We start from the raw sequence: 5,942 nt of genomic DNA, 5'->3' as shown, positions 1-5,942 counted from the left end.
AAAAAAATAAATAAAATATTTTTTTATATTTCATATTCATCCAAACAGTTTTCCATAAATATCAGCATTTTCTACACTTTTTTTCTCAGCTTTCTACTTTTAGCCCTAAATAATCATCCTTATGCAAATGAAGAAGGAATTTTTCTAGTGCTGGGACTTAAGAGTAGACCTGCTATAGCTCAGCTTTATCAGGCTGGCATGTCTCTCTACTTTTGAAGTAAAACAGTTTCCGTTTCTACCATCCTTCTCAACTTATAGTTGAATTCAGTTTTAGCCAAGTTCATATATAAAGTAGTTTCTCAGGTATTCTAAACTATATTGTCAATTCTTCAAGAGACAGAGCATCCTCAGAACAGTTTTTATATACATGTATAGTTTGTGTTTTTGTTTTTGTTTTCTATAGAGAAATGAGGATTTTGACATCTCTTTTTCTCCCATTTAGGACTGGTGCAAAGAGAATTTTGTCAACAGTAAGAATATGATGCTGGTAGCTGAAGTCAGAGCACAGTTGAGGGAAATCTGCTTAAAGGTATTGTGTGGCCCTGCTGTGGGAGTTAAGCTATTATGTTTCTCTAGGGGAAATTTTTTTAATTCTTTTTTTCCTTTTGGTTGGTCATAGGGCTTGAACTCAGGGCCTGAGCACTGTCCTTAAGCTCTTTCACTCAAGGCTAGCACTCTCTACCACTTTGAGCCACAGCGCAACTTCCAGTTTTCTGATGGTTAATTGGAGATAAATGTCTTGGGGACTCTCCTGCCCCGGCTGGCTTCAAACCACATCCTCAGATCTCAACCTCCTGAGTAGCTAGGACTTCAGGCCTGAGCCACCAGTGCCCAGCTTAAATTCTTTTTTTTTTTTTTGGGGGGGGAGGGGAGGGTCCGGTCGTGGGGCCTGAACTCGGCCTGGGCGCTGTTCTTCAGCTCAAGGCTAGCACACTACCATTTGAGCCATAGCACCACTTCCAGCTTTTTTTTTTCTGCTTATGTGGTGCTTGCCTCATGCGTGCAAGGCAAGCGCTCTACCACTGAGCCACCTTCTCAGCCCCCCCAGCTTAAATTCTTACTGTTAATAATCATTAAGGGAATTCTCATTGTAGATAACTTTGAAAATAAACAAGTAGAACTTGTAATTCTACCCCTCATATTGATCTTTCCTAATATCCTAATATCTTTTAAAATTTTTATTTGTGTACTTATGTATGGATGGATGTATTTATGGTACTGGGGTTTAATTGAGAACCTTGCACGTACTAGGCAAGTGCTCTACAACGGAGCTACATCTTTTCTCTTTATTTTACCTTACACATAGTTCAGTCATATATGTAACTATGCAACATTCCAATTTTATAAACCGGAAGAAACAGACAGGAATCATGACACTGATCTGGGAGAAAAGGGAGACCATGAGGTGATCCACATTACTGACCACAGGGTACCTAATGAAAGAGGGTTGAGAGGAAAGACAGGATGGGCTCAAGGTAGTTCATTTACAGCCCTCCTGAGGGAAGTTCACCTTGTTTAGGCAGACACAGTAGAGGCTCATTGAGAGCCTTGAGTAGATGAAGCAGGAAGATTAATTTGGTGGGAGCATTGAGATGCGTGCAAAGATGATGATGTAGAAATGAAAGGGAAGGCTCTCCTTCCAGGGCTGTCAGGGGTACTTGGATGAAGAGTGTGTTACCAGCCCGCCTGGGGTCTGTGGACATTTCCCTCCCAGTCCAGTGTCTTCCAGGCAGATGTGTTTCTGTGCCTTCCCCTTTGGTTCTACCTCCATCCCCAACCCACTGCTGCCTGGGGCAGCTGAGGTGCCATGCCGCTCAGAGTGGCACAGTCTGCTCTTTCAGATTGTGCAGTATGGGCCGAATTTAAGCTGTTGCGTCATACCTACCTGCAGTGCTGAGTAGGATTTATGTTTAGGTACTTTTCCATCTCAATTCCTCCTGTAACAGATGTCCATGCCAATGGTGTCATCACGAGGAGACATGGAGAGCATCCGCCGCTGCCTGGCTCACAGCCTATTCATGAATACTGCAGAGCTGCAGGCAGATGGGACCTACGCCACCACCGACACCCACCAGCCAGTGGCCATCCACCCCTCATCTGTCCTCTTCCACTGCAAGCCAGCCTGCGTTGTATATACCGAGCTGCTCTACACCAACAAGTGCTACATGCGAGACCTCTGTGTTGTGGATGCTGAGTGGCTGTACGAGGCTGCCCCTGAGTACTTCCGGAGGAAGTTGAGAACTGCCAGAAACTGAGCCACACTCAGGTTCTGCTGGCATGGCTGGTGCCTGGAACTTGGACCACAGCTGTCCTGATCCCTGACTCTCATGTCACCAGCTAGAGGAGCTGTGACTTTCAGTGCAGCTGAATGTGTTCGACTTCACCTTTGCTGAAACTCCTCTGACTGAACTATGTAGATGTGTACATAATATTTATACCATGGGCACTTTTCGCTATAGGTTTTTGCTAGGTGACTTTGGGTAACTTGGTTAATTTCAGAATCTCAGTTTCCTATCTGCCAGGAAAGGGATGGGATTACTAATAATATTTGCTTATAGAGGTAAGGTCATAAAGTTTAGAGAAAATGAATGTACAGTTACCCAGAGTTTTGTTTGGTATAAGGTACACATGCAATTGTGGCCAGGCATGGTGGCTCACCTGTAATCTGCTCGGGCAGTAGAGACTGGGAGGTTCATGGTTCAAGGCCAGCCCAGGCCTTGAGATAACTCCATCTCAAAAAAATAAGGCTGGTATCATGGTAAAGGCCACGTGGTATCGTGATCTAAGCCACATGGGAGGCAGTAGGAAGATAGCAGTCTGAGGTTGGCCCTGAGCAAAACATTGGAGTCCCTATCTAAAAAAGAACTAAAGCAAAAAAGGGCTACGGTTGTAGCTCTCTAGTGGTAGAATACCTGCCTAGAAAAGTGGGAGGCCCTGAGTTCCAACCTCAGTATATACTGGTGAATTGATTATATTTCTGTGAAATAATACAACAAAGTCCCCTGAGTTCTTGTGGCCAAGGGTACTTAGCTGCATGTAGCCATAGGAAGTCAGAGAGCTTGGATATATCTTTGTGTTTTTACCCAGTGCTGGGGATCTAATCTAAGACCACACACATACTAGGAAAACGCTCTGCCACTGAGCTGTCTCCAGTCCCTGACTGTAATGTCTACCTGTACAAAATTTTAAAATAGAAAACACAAGATGCTGACTTTTGTAGACATTCCAGGAGGGAGATGCTGGAGATTACCTCCTGGGATAACCAACATCATGTGACAAGAGAGGAGCAGGCATCTCAGCTGCGGTACTCTCCACAGTTTATTGCTGCTAGGGAAAGATGCTATAAGTTTTTAGCTAATTACCAAAAGCCAACAACCACTTACGTGTTGGTGCATACCTGTAATCACAGATTTGAGAGTGTGAGAGGAGTGGATCTTGAATTAAAGACCAACCTGGGCTACCTAGTGCGACCTTGTCTCAAAGTTAAAAAAAATATATATATATATTCTCAGAATGTTGGGGCCTAGAAAATGCCACATTTAGCCCTTTTGTTTTCCTTGGTTGGTCCAAACATGTCTGTGACATAAATCTGTCATTTACAAAATCTTTTATAATACAGGGGCCCAAACTATCTACAAGGCACTGCAAACACAGTAGATACTAATCTCTTAACTCTTTGCAGAGATCACAGCCTTAGGCATCTCCATTCCAGGGTTTCATTGCTCCACAGTTCTATAGTAAGTCTGGTCCCATCTATTTATAACTCCAGCCATGGTGTGGAGTAGTCAAGCTTTTAAGTGTTTAGAGTTGCTTGGCACTTATTTATTTCCGTTAGAAATGGTTAACATTTAGATCAGATAGGATTTGACACATCCTGTAAAATTCTTATCCTTGAACTGTTTTATTCTTATTTTTTTTCCCACATACTGGCTTGTTCTTACCATTATTCACATGCTGAAAATTTCCCCAGAAAGGTATTCTTAGTTTATTTTTCTAACTCATACTACAGGACTAGGATATTCAGCCTGTGTTAGTAAAAGAAAATTCTGTGTTTTTAATAGAATATCCTGCTGGTAAAAATTGGAAGGGGGGGCAATTTATTCCTCATTAGTCATTAGTTTATGTTCCTCAGCAAATTCTACATGTTCTCTCTTCAGAAAACTTAATTTAGAGCAATGTATGGCCAATTTAAGTACTTGAACACTTCCTAGAGTATCTTCTTTGAGGAGCAAAGAAAGAATACAACTTCTAAGTAGCTTTAATTTTTCTGTATGGAAATATGTTTATCATAATATTGTGATAGGGTTTTAATATAGTAGTTTTTTATTGGGCTTTTAAAAAGTTGCTTTTAAGCATAGCTGCTCAGGGATTAAATCAGATGGAAAACCCATTCTGACTCTACATATTACTACAAGGAAATCAATAGTTACATTGAGCTTCAGGGAACGAAATGTTTTATAGTTGTATTGCAGTAAAATCTTGAGGTACCCTTTCAATTGGTGAAATCTCTTATGATATCTGTCTTATTTCTATCCTGTGAAATTTCTATCTGGATAAGTCACTAGCTCCCATATGCAGCTTTATGTAAGTAGATGCTTTCAGAGCAGCCCTGCATGCCTCAGGTATTTGCTGCCAGTAATCATGGCATGTGAAACACCAAAGTCACATTTCACTACTGGGGATGGGACTGCAAACACCAGGTCCTTGGTGAAAACAATGCTGCATCACTGCTAGTTTTGAGCAGATGCCAAAATGGGAGCAGAACTGATTAGTTACTGTAAATCTACGTAAACCAGCCACTAAGAGCTGCTTGGAACTACAACCATGAATCTAAAATGCTATTCCTTAAGCACATATGGTACAATGTAGTTGCACAAATGGAAATATAACTTGCAGAAGAAACTGAAGGGATGGGGAGAAACCTGATTCAGGTCTGTAATTGAATCTGGTCTTATTCAGACATAACTTACAGAAATATCACTTCTTGTATATAATGCTCAGATTTGCACTTGACTATGAAATCCTTAAAAAAATGAATCTTGTCCATGATATGTGTGATTTCTTTATTGGGTCACCTTTCTCTTATAGAAAGCTGTTCAGGTAATACTAGTGTTATTGTCAGTAACCATCATATTAACATTGCCAATTAGATTTTCTTAGTGCCTTAGATGATTCTTATACTAAATCTGATACTGTAACCATAGCTTGTTGCCTTCAGAAAAAGTTCTTCCACCAGAACTTGCATTCAGATATGGAGGGTAAGCCGGGTTCCTGTGGCTCGCACCTGTAATCCTAGCTACTCAGGAGGCTGAGAGCTGAGGATCGTGGTTCAAAGCCCAAGCAGGAAAATCAGTGAGACTTATCTCCAGGAAACCATCAGAAAACCTCAAGTGGCGCAGTGGTTCAACTAGCAGAGCCCTAGCCTTGAACTGAAGAGCTGAGGGGACAGTGCCCAAACCCAGAGTTCAAGCCCCACGAAGACACACACACACAAAACCCTGAGAGGTGCAGAGAGAGGTCACCAAAAACAAATCACATCTACCCTGGGGATGTCACGGCCTGCGTGGGCGCCGGGAAGCCGCTGGGTGACTCGCAAAGCCATACCCCTCAGCCTCCAGGCTAGAACGAGGGGCATCCACGAGGATCCCTGAGGACAGGGCTTCGGGTCTGGTCTGGGGCCGCGAGGGACGACCGGAAGGCGTTCCACCAGGTCCGAGAGCGGAAGTGGGGGAGCGCGGCCCCGTCCACGCCGAGGAACCCCGAGGTCACCAGGGGGTGGTGCGGTCCGCAGAGAACGCAGTCAGGCAAGCGCCTGAAGTGCTTCCGGGGCAAGGGCGGGCTTCCGGTGGCGCGCGCGGTCACGGGACGTCTCGGCCGGGGTCGTCCTTCGCGCCCGCACGTGCCGGCCGCCGCCTTCGCAATGCTTCCTCTGCTGCGCTCGG

The 5,942-nt window shown here is 43.8% G+C and overlaps 1 protein-coding gene across 1 annotated transcript in view; it reads left to right on the top strand.

Annotated features, from left to right (window-relative positions):
• Dhx33 (DEAH (Asp-Glu-Ala-His) box polypeptide 33) overlaps window positions 1-5,942 on the top strand; it is a 31,375-nt gene that overhangs the window by 8,862 nt on the left and 16,571 nt on the right. The gene's annotated exons all lie outside the window — the stretch shown is intronic.

This window comes from Dipodomys ordii, unplaced genomic scaffold, assembly GCF_000151885.1.
Source record: "Dipodomys ordii isolate 6190 unplaced genomic scaffold, Dord_2.0 Scaffold19, whole genome shotgun sequence".
NCBI lineage: Eukaryota > Metazoa > Chordata > Mammalia > Rodentia > Heteromyidae > Dipodomys > Dipodomys ordii.
The sequence above is the reverse complement of the archived record's forward strand: the minus strand, read 5'-3'. Positions and strand labels throughout refer to the sequence as shown.